This window comes from Bos grunniens, chromosome 17, assembly GCF_055505025.1.
Source record: "Bos grunniens cultivar Pamir isolate PY7600 chromosome 17, Bosgru_T2T1.0, whole genome shotgun sequence".
NCBI lineage: Eukaryota > Metazoa > Chordata > Mammalia > Artiodactyla > Bovidae > Bos > Bos grunniens.
This window is the reverse complement of record NC_141181.1, coordinates 54917194-54930657: the sequence shown is the minus strand read 5'-3', so window position 1 is coordinate 54930657 and position 13464 is coordinate 54917194. Positions and strand designations below refer to the sequence as shown.

Here is a 13464-nt window from a genome sequence, read left to right as displayed (position 1 = left end):
ACAATATCTAATATCTCTCTCTCATAGCGAATCACTGAATGAAGTAATGAGACCTGCTCAGAAGAATGCCTGACTCAGTATTCAGTAAATACTTACTATTTGTTACCTTATAATTAATCTCAGTTGTTTCTCTTTGAATATCTCAATTGGCTGAGTTCTAAGAAGCATCTGCCTTTTATGTGTAGCCCCTGTTAAGACCTGATACTGAGCCATGGCTAGCTAAGCATTTCTGAGCAGTGATTGCATAGGATAGATATTTTCAGCAGATATGAAAGAATTAACTAGGAAATGAAGTTGTTGCAATTATTAGTGTAATTTTTCCATTCTAGTTTCAAGTGATTACAAAGTATTTTAGCTCTCAAGATGACACCATTACAGAAACATTCAGATACAAAGGTATTGCCATCCTTATTTAACATGATACACGTGTTATACATGATATGATATATATCCAAATAGTTAACATGATACTATTGGAACTCATCACAGAAATTACTGTTAGGTATCTTCTGTACTCTACTTGCCCACATCAAACATATCATCATGTTTTTCAAGCCCCTTGATTAAAGACTAGAGGCTTTAAAAGTAACATACACACGTGGAGTATGAGACAGGGGAGCTGGGGACAAATGAATGCTACTTCATGAAGGCACAGGATTTAGACTGATGGGAAAGGAGAGAACCTACAGTTCCTAACGTGGAGCCATGATGAAAAGTTGAAAGAAAACTGTGAAAGTGAAGATGTAGATCAACCAGTACAACTACAGCAAGGTAGGCATCTTGATTCCCAAGTAAGACAAAAGAGCCATTGTAGGAAGGTGCTGCATGGAAAATGTTAGGTTTATTTTGGCAGAAACACCCTCCAGGTAAGAGATCTCATCATCATATCATGAATGTAGTAGAAGAGAAGATAAAACTGGTGGAGGGCAAAGAATGTTTTGTTCATGTCTGGTTACAATAGAAGATATTAAAAAATGCTCCTTCAAAAATAGAGAAGGGGCCCCTAGGGCTCAGTGGTAAAGAATCTAGCTGCCAGTGCAGGGGACGTGGGTTCCATCCCTGGTCCGGGAAGATCCCACATTCCCTAGAGCAACTAAGCCTGGAAACTACAGCTACTGAGCTCATGCTATAACTACTGAAGCTAACCCTAACCCTAACCTTGAGCCCATGCTCTGCCACAAGAGAAGCCCTCGCACCACCACTAGAGAAAAATGCTCACAGCAATGAAAACCCAGTACAGCCAGAAATAAATACCATTAAAAAAAAATAAAACTCATTTAAAAAATCAAAGAGTTTTCAAGTTCCATATGCCAGCTTTGTACATCAGCTAGTTTGAATCCACAAGGGTGGTTCTTCATTTCTTTTTTTAAAGTTACGTTAGGAAAATATGAACAGGTACAGGCAAAAGCCAATTTTTGTTCATCTTCGCTGGATTAAGTATGTGAACTTCTGATGAGTGAAAATGAAGATGTACTATCAGTGCCTTCAGCCTCAACCCAAGAAATTGATTTACTTAAAGTTTCTGCATCCATGAATTAGTACATGATTAACGATTGTGTGAACAGAAAGATGACTGCTACCCATTTGATCAGCAGTTAGCTCCCATCACCGAAACCCAGGCATGGCATTTGGATTTATTGCAGACACTTGAGCCATTTCAAGTACAGGTAAGCATTTTAGTTGTGGGAATTATGTGTGTTGCCAGTTATTTGAATTATATGTTACAGAATAAAACAAGTCAGTTAATTACAAGCACTTCTGTAACTAAAAAGTTATAACTAAGAAACTTAGCAATAATTATATAGGGAAATAGATTGTTACCTAGGTAAGGACGAACTTTATATTTGACCTAACAGATTTATAAGGCATGCAAAATATTAGAAATTAATCAGTGTAGCAATCTTTTAAGTGCTTTTAAAATCTTACTGTTTTAGGGCACAGCACTCAATTTGGTTGTAGCACCAGCCAAACGACTTCCACCAGCTTCAGGTAGAAGTGAGCATCTGCTTAGTATTAAACAGATGTACAGATACTGACCATAGGAGCAGTAAAGCAGATGATGATGCTGAGTATCATTCCTGCCCAGTATCTGCTTTGGAAATTCCGACAATTCTAATAATTTAAAACTTAGATTTTTGGGGCATAAATTTCAAATTCATCCTTATGTCCCTAACAACCACTTCTCTACTGGTGGTATTTGGCTGTGACCAACTACTGAATTTTAATAATCATTCAGCCAAGATGTATATTTGATGTACTTGTAGAAAAATTACTAAGCAGCCACTTTAAAAATATGCGTTCCTTTTTTTCTTCTAGCCACCCAATTAGCACATTATCAAAGACCGTGTTTCCCAGGGATGACCAGCCCACACACCAGTTGTTCAGAGCTGATGAACAAGAGAACAGTAACCAGTCATTGTGTTCTGGGACAGACTGGCTGCCTGACCTTTCCAGCAAAACCCTGTTGAGTTAGGTAGGTGCTGCAGGAGAGCAGGCGGGATTAGGGATGCTCTTGCTGAGGTTGGCAGAAGTTCACATGCCATCTGCTGGAGACGTGCTCATTCACCCCCGCCATGAGCATTTAGTGGAGTCAAATTCTATACCTTTTATTTACCAAAATAAGCCACTTTCCAGGTTTTTATGTCCCACCAACAAACACCCATCTTCCTTCTTATGTTTAGGTTTAATCTTTCTGAGCAGAGTTGATTGCAACAGATCCTAGACTGAGTCCCCAGTCGGGAGGCTGTACAGTGTAAATAAGATGCACAGGTCCAGTGTGGTGTGTCAGGGGTTGACTGGGTTTTTTGCTCACCAGCTTTGCTTAGGTTGATTTGAGGTCTGTTTCACGTTCCTCTTGCTGTTGCAGGACCACTGGGTATTTCTAACGATGGTGGACTAAGGAGAGGAAAGAAAACCAGTGATCCTAAGCTTTCCTGCAGTGCAGATTGCTTATTGGGTGCACATTTTGGTCACCATGATTTATTTTGATAAGATTTTTTTTAAATCCATAATCTTGCTCAGGTTAACACAATTTCGTTTATATAGAGAGTTAAGAAATGTGATCTGCATTCTCTTCCAACTCCAGGAAGCTAAGATTCCTGACACTGCTGTTCAAACTTTTTTTTGCCAGGTGGAGCCCTTCAAACAAAAACATCAAAGGCGGCATATGTAAAATGAATAAAAATCAGAAAGGCCCTGTTGGAAGCAGAGGCTTATCATTTTGCTTACAGGCCTGTAAGCATCAGTAGGGTGTCAGTATAACCTTCTACTGTTAGAGGCTTTCCAACTTTGTGATGCTGTGTCTAAGGTCTAATTAGCTAAGTAGGCTTTGGGTAGAGAGTCAGAAACAAGTTACCGCTTTCAGAGTGATTTAGCTGCCTTTCATTTCTTAGTGTTGCATCATGGGACATGGTAGATCAGGAAAGAATTCTGCAGATTCTAACGAATCATTGTTTAGGAGACCAGCGTATTTAATAGAGGATGTGCCAGTCCCCCCTTTTTGTATCTTGAGAGTGTGTGTGTGTCCCAATGTGTGTATATGATTGTTTCCTTGCTTTTCTTTATTATGCATGTCCCTGAACTGTGTGTTAAATTTTTGCCAGTTTTTGAACACTGTTCTTCTATAAATGGTTTCTTTTCAGCATATTTTGTTTTAGGGATTTATCCATGTTGACATGCTTGATTCCTGTTTTTGGAGAGATGCAGGGGAGGGTTTCCCTCCTTGCTTTTTTTCTGCCCTCCATTTTTTTCTGTTTGAAGTTTTATCCTTTATAATTTACTGTTACTGTTCTTTTAGTGGTGATTCTAACAAATTTAAATTACTAGTGTTGGTAGTTATCTTTGCTTTCTTCCCATTCTCCTTTGGGATTTAAGGCAAGATGTGTCTTAGACCTCATTTTTCCGTTTAACCTCTCACCTTTTTCCATCTCTGACCCTTTGCTTTGCATTCTCAAAGATGGCTTCAGCTCTGTCTTGTAGTTTACTCATTTTCTCCTCAGCCATGCCTAATCTATCTAAAACATCCACTGAATTTTTTAATTACTGTACTTTTATTTCAAGTTTTGTTTTTGCTTTGATTTCAAAAATCTGCTTGGTTCTTTGTTGTCATTTACTCCCTCCCAATCTTTTGAACTTAAGTGTTATTTATCTAAATGTGGTAAACATGGTTATTTTACATTTTGTCTGATTATTCCAGTATCTGAAATCTTTGGGAGTTTCTCTGTTGTTCCTACTGGTCCTATTTCTGTGTATTTTGTGATCTTTTACTTGGAATTGCCCATTTTACTTACCCATTTATCTTTATCTGTGGGGAGTCTCTGCAGGCTGAGTTGTTGGAGTTCCCCTAGAAAAGATAAAAGAGTTTGCCTCCCTGGGTAGACTGGGGCAGTAACAACATAGAATCTTTAAATTCCTCATTTGATGTTTTTCACATTATACAGGTATTATGAAATTAAGCTAATTATGAATTTGTAGGAAAGAGCTTTTTACTCTCCTCTACCCAAAGCTGATAGGCAAGCTTCTTCACCATTTTCTGCCTAGAAGGGTATTTCCTCTTTGTTTTTAATGCCATATACCCAGCTGTAATTGGGGTCTACTATAATTAGGTTGAATCAAGTGGGGATGCCTCCATAATTAATCAGTGTTAGAAAGTTCAGTTCAGTCGCTCAGTCATGTCCGACTCTTTGCGACCCCGTGAACTGCAGCATGCCAGGCCTCCCTGTCCATCACCAACTCCTGGAGTTCACCCAAACCCATGTCCATTGAGTCGGTGATGCCATCCAACCAACTCATCCTCTGTCATCCCCTTCTCATGCCCTCAATCTTTCCCAGCATAGGATCTTTTCAGATGAGTCAGCTCTTCACATTAGGTGGCCAAAGTATTGGAGTTTCAGCTTCAACATCAGTCCTTCCAATGAACACCCAGGACTGGTCTCCTGGGTGACTGGTTGGATCTCCTTGCAGTCCAAGGGACTCTCAAGAGTCTTCTCCAACACCACAGTTCAAAAGCATCAATTCTTCAGCGCTCAGCTTTCTTTATGGTCCAACTCTCACATCCATATGTGATTACTGGAAAAACCATAGCTTTGACTAGATAGATTTTGGTTGACAAAGCAGTGTCTCTGCTTTTTAATATGCTGTCTAGGTTGGTCATAACTTTCCTTCCAAGGAGTAAGTGTCTTTTAATTTCATGGCTGCAGTCACTATCTGCAGTGATTTTGGAGCCCCCAAAAATAAAGTCAGCCACTGTTTCCACTATTTCCCTATCTATTTGCCATGAAGTGATGGGACCAGATGCCATGATCTTAGTTTTTTGAATGTTGAGCTTTAAGCCAACTTTTTCACTCTCCTCTTTCACTTTCATCAGGAGGCTTTTTAGTTCCTCTTCACTTTCTGCAATAAGGGTGGTATCATCTGCATATCTGAGGTTATTGATATTTCTCCCGGCAATCTTGATTCTAGCTTGTGCTTCATCCAGCCCAGCGTTTCTCATGATGTACTCTGCATAGAAGTTAAATAAGCAGGGTGACAATATACAGCCTTGACGTACTCCTTTTCCTATTTGGAACCAGTCTGTTGTTCCATGTCCAATTCTAACTGTTGCTTCCTGACCTGCATACAGGTTTCTCAAGAGACAGGTCAGGTGGTCTGGTATCCCCATCTCTTTCAGAATTTTCCACAGTTTATTGTGATCCACACAGTCAAGGCTTTGGCATAGTCAAAGCAGAAATAGATTTTTTCTGGAACACTCTTGCTTTTTCGATGATCCAGCAGATGTTGGCAATTTGATCTCTGGTTCCTCTGCCTTTTCTAAAACCAGCTTAGACATCTGGAAGTTCACAATTCACATATTGCTGAAGCCTGGCTTGGAGAATTTTGAGCATTATTTTACTAACATGTGAGATGAGTGCAACTGTGCGATAGTTTGAGCATTCTTTGGCATCGTCTTTCTTTAGGATTAGAATGAAAACTGACCTTTTCCAGTCCTGTGGCCACTGCTGAGTTTTCCAAATTTGCTGAGATATTGAGTGCAGCACTTTCACGGCATCATCTTTTAGGATTTGAAATAGCTCAACTGGAATTCCATCACCTCCACTAGTTTTGTTTGTAGTGATGCTTCCTAAGGCCCACCTGACTTCACATTCCAGGATGTCTGGCTTGAGGTGAGTGATCATACCATCGTGATTATCTGAGTTGTGAAAATCTTTTTTGTACAGTTCTTCTATGTATTCTTGCCACCTCTTCTTAATATTTTCTGCTGCTGTTAGGTCCATACCATTTCTGTCCCTTATTGAGCCCATCTTTGCATGAAATTTTCCCTTGGTATCTCTTAATTTTCTTGAAGAGATCTCTAGTCTTTCCCATTCTGTTGTTTTCCTCTATTTCTTTGCATTGATCACTGAGGAAGGCCTTCTTATCTCTCCTTGCTATTCTTTGGAACTCTGTATTCAGATGCTTATATCTTTCCTTTTCTCCTTTGCTTTTCACTTCTCTTCTTTTCACAGCTGTTTGTAAGGTCTCCTCAGACAGCCATTTTGCCTTTTTGCATTTCTATTTTTGGGGATGGTCTTGATCCCTGTCTCCTGTACAATGTCATGAACCTCCGTCCATAGTTCATCAGGCACTCTGTCTATCAGATCTAGTCCCTTAAATCTATTTCTCACTTCCACTGTATAATCATAAGGGATTTGATTTAGGTCATACCTGAATGGTATAGTGGTTTTCCCCACTTTCTTCAATTAGATGCCTTTAAAAAAATGGGCGGGGGGCAGCCTTCTAATAGAACAGATTCCCTTCCTTAAGTAGATTCTGGGCTTTACCCCCTTCCCCAGCACCCCCAGAGTCATAAAAACTGAAGTGGAAGGGTTTTGGGGTGTTGAAGAAGCCTTTAAGACAGGCTTCCCAGGTGGCTCAGTGGTAAAGAATCTGCCTACCAGCACAGGAGACATGAGTTTGATACCTGGGTTGGGAAGATTCCGTGGAGTAGGAAATGGCAACCTGCTCCAATGTTCTTTCCTGGAAAGTTCCATGGACAAAGGAGTGTGGCAGGCTACAGTCCACGGGACACAACTGAGCACACACGCACTGCTGAAGACAAAGCCATGTTGGTGCCCACCTTCCTCCCAAAGTTCAAGGTTCCTATTTGCACTCTGTTTAGGTATCAGTCTGCTAATCTTTTTCCTGCCGGCCCTATAATTTATTGTTTTAACATCATTTTTACATTCCATTTAGCATTTTAGTTATTTTAATTAAGAAGGTCTTTCAGGTTCTTTCTCCATCCTTTGTTCTCTCCAAGTCCCTTAACTCATTTCTGTTTCAGTAGTTAATCTAATTAAGTTGAATCCCTGGCCTTGTTTTATGAATTCGAACATAAATATGTAAACCCAGAGACATAAGTAGTTGGGTGCCTGTCAGATATCTCTTTGATCCTGGATGCCACTTCAAGTGGGGTTTTTTACTTTAAATTGTTTGAAGTTACCTCCTGCAGATCCTTTTAAGATCAGAGTTTGATGTAGGAAATAATTTCCTGGGTTGGGTATATCACTGCTGTCTTAAAGACCCTTGTTGATTTGCTATGCCGTTTTCCTTCTATCAGAATTCATTATACACTTGGATTCCACACCAGAAAGTGAAACGACTGTGGTGGAAAGACAATAAGGACTTAGGCCAAAGAAATTGAGCAGCAAGACCAGGCAGCAGAGGTTGGTCTCACTCCATGATTCCCTAATTCAGCCTAGGGGGGTTATTGACCCGGGTCTGTGAGTGCCCTGAAAGTCTATGCAGTAAGTTACTGTGAGTGTGTATGTGAATTTTTCTAAGGGAAGGATTTATAGCATCATCAAGTTTGCATAATTTAGAGGGGGGGTGAGTAGACCTGGGTTCTACCTCAGACTTCATTTGGCTTGAAGGTGGCCATTCTCATAATGACTAGTTGAATTCTAGAGTGTTTTTAAAATACAAAGATAATTCTCAGGCCTAGAATTTAATTCTCCCTCTTTTTTTTTTTTTAACTTCATGTTTTGAAATGGTATTTATGCACTCTTGTTAGTAATTATAAATACAAAGATAATTCTCAGGCCTAGAATTTAATTCTCCCTCTTTTTTTTTTAACTTCATGTTTTGAAACGGTATTTATGCACTCTTGTTAGTAATTATCTCGCTCATGGTTTCTTTGCCAAGACTAACAGAAATCCCACTGGTAGTAACTTTGGTATTTATGTTGAACACATTTGTGTTCATTTTGATGAAAAAACAGCAGAATCATACATCTTCCAGCCATAAGGGAACTTTCTGAGTTGTTAATAATTTCTTTACAATATAGATGGGTGAGATTCAATTTAGGCTGTCTATTCCTTCAGGAGTCATTTGTTGCAAAGAAGTAGAAAAACTAACTCAAAATTACAAGGTTCTCTGTAAACTGCTGCTCCAGCTAGTTCTTACGTAAATAGAGGTACCCATTTCTATAATGAATGTGTGGATATGTGTGGCCTTGAGCCAGTTAAACTAGCTCCCAAGTTTGCAGAAGCCCACATACGAAGCAGCTTGCAGCTCTTCCCCTTCCTGAGGGCTGGAGCGGCAGTGGTTAAAGAATGGACTCTGCAGCTGAGGGCCAAGATGGGAATCCTGGCTGTCACTGCCAATTGTGTGGTCTTGATCAGGTCATTTAACCTTAGTGCCTCAACCTTTCCCTTGCTGAAAATGGGGATGATAACTTACATCAATGGTTGCTATGAAGATTTTAAGCAGTGATACTTGGGAAGAATTGAGACCCAGAGCCATATAGCTGTATAGTAACTATGAGGTGTCACTGTTATTACTGGGCTTCCTTGATGGCTCAGATGATAAAGAATCTGCCTGCAATGTAGGAGACCTGTGTTTGATCCCTGGGTTGGAGAAGGGAAAGGCTACTCACTCCGGTATTCTGGCCTGGGGAATCCCATGGACAGAGGAGCCTAGCTGGCTACAGTCCATGGGGTCGCAAAGAATCGGAATGACTGAGCGACTAACACTTTAACTTTCAGTATTATCACTGGACTGTTCACTGCCACCAAACCAAGTAGCATTAAATGAAAGGTATAAAACAATTAAAACAAAAAATTCAGTCCACACCCCCTACCATCATAACCAAAAATGGAATTACTTTGCAAAATGCACTGTTGTGAAATTCTGTGCTATTGAAGATCCACAAGCTGTCTGTACATCACATGGAACCAACCAGTTTCACAGTCTCAGCAAAGCAAATACTAGTTAATTATTTTTTTAATATATGGAATGCATGTAAGACATTTTCCAAAATACTCTGAAATGTTAAAGTTAGACCTCACATTCTCCCCGACCCCTCGGCCACCCTCCCCAGGTGAACCTATTCCTGGTTTTTGTGCACTTTTCAGGAATATGCTTGCATATGCCAGCATGTATGGGTATGTATCTTATGCCATCTTTTTTTTTTATGTGAATGTTATTGGAACATTGTTTTCATTATGGTAGACTTTTTCATATTAGTATATTATACAGCCACCACATCACTTTGCCAGCAAAGGTTCATCTAGTCAAAGCTATGGTTTTTCCAGTAGTCATATATAGATTTGAGAGTTGAAACATAAAGAAGGCTAAGTGCCAAAGAATTAATGCTTTCGAATCGTGGTGCTGGAGAAGACTCTTTTTGAGAGTCCCTTGGACTGCAGGGAGATCAAACCAGTCAATCCTAAGGGAAATCAACCCTGAATATTCATTGGAAGGGCTGATGCTAAAGCTGAAGCTCCAGTACTTTGGCCACCTGATGCGAACAGCCGACTCGTTGAAAAAGACCCTGATTCTGGGAAGGATTGACAGGAATAGGAAAAGAGGGCAGCAGAGAATGAGATGGTTAGACAGCATCACAGACTCAGTGGACATGAATTTGAGCAAACTCCAGGAGACAGTGGGTGACAGAGAAGCCTGACGTTCTGCAGTCCGTGGGGTTGCATAAAGTCAGACGCAACTTAGCGACTGAACAGCACAGCTACCACATTCTTTGAACTCAGCCCCTGATTCTAATTTTTCAAAAAGCTTATTAAGAGAATATTCTTCCTCCCTTTGTTGAAAATAGAGACGTGTGAAGTCAGAAATACAATAGTAAATTGTGGGGAGGAAAACCCTATCACAGTCAGACACAGAGACCCTGTTTTATGCCAAGAGAACTGACAATATTTACCTGGAAACATTTATTGTTTTTAACAAGCCACGTTCCCAGCTCTGGTTTGAAAGGTTGTTGCTGAGCTGTGGAAGACGCCGGGATTCTTGCCCTCTGGAGAAGAGGAATTCAATTCAATCCAGGGCCAGTGATGGGGCTTGGTGACTCAGAGCTTTTGTGTGATAAAAATTTTATTAAAGTATAAAAAAGATAGAGAAAGCTTCTGACATAGACATCAGAAGGGGGCAGAAAGAGTGCCCCCCTGCTACATAGCTGCTAATTAGAGAAAGGAAATGTCTCAAAACTCAAGAGTGGCACCAGGTCCCTCACCCACAACATGTATTTTGAGATAACATTGGCACAAGGTGAGTCATCCCGGGCCATAAAGTGAATGACATGAACCTTGAAGAAAGGCAGATTTCCAAGCAAATACATAGTCTCATTAGCATAGCTTAAGAGAAAATTTGCATGAGTAAAACATACTGGTTTGTCAAGGCCTGTTCTGAGTCTTAGGCAAACTGACTTTGAAGAAAGTCAGAGTCTAGGGTAAATACACAGTTCATTAACATAGCTTAAGACAAATATTTCCATAAGAAAAATGCATTGGTTAGCTGAAGGTTTGAGAAAAGTTAAGTTCAGGTGGAACCAGGTGTTGGCAGCACAGAATTTTAAAAGAAGCCTCCTTTTAATTTTGTATAGACAAGGGAAAGAAATCTGATATTTGATGTTTGTTTCCTCCTGGCACTTCAGTAGTACCTGAACCGTGAACTTCCAGATGTTGAAGCTGGATTTAGAAAAGGCAGAGGAACCGGTGAAGGAGGAAGCAGAACAGGCTCCATCTTAAAAGCAGACTCTGTCTTGGGCCGGACTGTATACTTGGAGCTATATGCCCAGTATCTATGGAAACGACACACCAACTGGAAAACCAGACCCCCTGGATGAAAGAGCCCAAAGGCTCGTACCTAGACTCTCCATCACCTAAAAGAATAGCCTAATTATCTGTGTAGCCGAATAGAATCATAAATTCTATTATGCTTGTTGGGCTATGACCACAGGCCTATTGATAATTGTCCACTGTTAACTACCTAGGCTTAAGGCATATGAATCATGGATTAACTTTGATTGTATCTTTCTTTTCCTTTGTTCAGACTAGTTTCAGGGAATTTGGGGAGGTGTGTTTGGGCATGTACACTTAGATTGTACAAGGTTTTCACAAAAACTGGTCGGGGTCCTTGGCTAAGAGGAGACTCTGCCTTGGGCCCGCCTGTGTAATAAACTGCACTCCACTATCTGCACTGTCCTTCTGAGTGAGTTTGTTTCCCGGAACGCATGGCTACAACACCAGAGATCAAATTGCCAACATCCACTGGATCATCGAAAAAGCAAGAGTTCCAGAAAAACATCTACTTGATGAGAAGAACCAACTCATTGAAAAAGACTCTGATGCTGGGAAAGATTGAAGGCAGGAGAAGGGGATGACAGAGGATGAGATGGTTGGATGGCATCACTGACGTGATGGACATGAGTTTGAGCAAGTTCCGGGAGTTGGTGATGGACAGGGAAGCCTGGTGTGCTGCAGTCCATGGAGTCGGACACGACTGAGTGACTGAACCAAACTGAACTGCCACTTAAGAGAGAGAAAAAAACGACTGATACTTACAGCCTATTTCCTCAGTTTGGAGACCCCTGGCCTTCCTGCCTGTTACCCTCTCAGGTTCCTCAGGAGCAGGTTGAGTGCCTTCTGAGTCAGTGCCGGAAGACTGAAACGAGCTCGGGGAGCCCCAGTATGGCTCTGGGATTGTGCCAGATGGAAGCAGTAGGGGCTGCACCCCAAAAAGCAGGTGAGGGCTGGGCGCCTCCAGATGTGGCAGCTCACCTCTAATGATAGGTCATTAGCTCGTACCCTTGTGCCCATGAACCCTAGAGCGTCTTATTCAGATTTTCTCGTTGGTTTTATGTAGTGGATAATGGCCCTGCCTGTGGTTTAAAAGGTTTTTGTGTTTTCTTTTCTGAAGGTAAAAAAGAATAGACAGGGAGGTCTCTGAGATTGTCCTCATTTCTTTTAATTCGTTTTTCTTTTATCCTCTCTGATTCATTTATTTCTACCATTCTATCTTCTAATTCACTAATCCTATCTTCTGCCTCTGTTATTCTACTATTTGTTGGCTCCAGAGTGTTTTAATTTCATTTATTGCATTATTCATTATATATTGACTCTTTAACGCTACAACATTCGAATCTTAGGGGTTCCAGAAGAAGAAGACAAAAAGAAAGACCACGAGAAAATACTTGAGGAGATAATAGTTGAAAACTTCCCTAAAATGGGGAAGGAAATAATCACCCAAGTCCAAGAAACCCAGAGAGTCCCAAACAGGATAAACCCAAGGAGAAACACCCCAAGACACATATTAATCAAATTAACAAAGATCAAACACAAAGAACAAATATTAAAAGCAGCAAGGGAAAAACAACAAATAACACACAAGGGAATTCCCATAAGGATAACAGCTGATCTTTCAATAGAAACTCTTCAAGCCAGGAGGGAATGGCAAGACATACTTAAAATGATGAAAGAAAATAACCTACAGCCCAGATTATTGTACCCAGCAAGGATCTCATTCAAGTATGAAGGAGAAATCAAAAGCTTTTCAGACAAGCAAAAGCTGAGAGAATTCTGCACCACCAAACCAGCTCTCCAACAAATACTAAAGGATATTCTCTAGACAGGAAACACAAAAATGGTGTATAAACTCGAACCCAAAACAATAAAGTAAATGGCAGCGGGATCATACTTATTAGTAATTACCTTAAACGTAAATGGGTTGAATGCCCCAACCAAAAGACAAAGACTGGCTGAATGGATACAAAAACAAGACCCCTACATATGTTGTCTACAAGAGACCCACCTCAAAACAGGGGACACATACAGACTGAAAGTGAAGGGCTGGAAAAAGATTTTCCATGCAAATTGGGACCAAAAGAAAGCAGGAGTCACAATACTCGTATCAGATAAATTAGACTTTAAAACAAAGGCTGTGAAAAGAGACAAAGAAGGTCACTACATAATGATCAAAGGATCAATCCAAGAAGACGATATAACAATTATAAATATATATCCACCCAACATGGGAGCACCGCAGTATGTAAGACAAATCCTAACAAGTATGAAAGGAGAAATTAACAATAACACAATAATAGTGGGAGACTTTAATACCCCACTCACACTTATGGATAGATCAACTAAACAGAAAATTAACAAGGGAAAAAAAAAAAAAAAACACATGTATCTATAA

General features: G+C 40.3%; 1 long non-coding RNA gene across 1 annotated transcript; it reads left to right on the top strand.

Moving 5' to 3' along the window:
* The first annotated feature begins 1943 nt into the window (after positions 1 to 1943).
* On the top strand, positions 1944 to 11462 carry LOC147355435 (uncharacterized). The gene is made up of 4 exons (XR_015144498.1): positions 1944 to 2473; positions 5955 to 6161; positions 7595 to 7700; positions 10922 to 11462. It is a non-coding gene; the product is annotated as an uncharacterized LOC147355435 (long non-coding RNA).
* The last annotated feature ends 2002 nt before the right edge of the window (positions 11463 to 13464 follow it).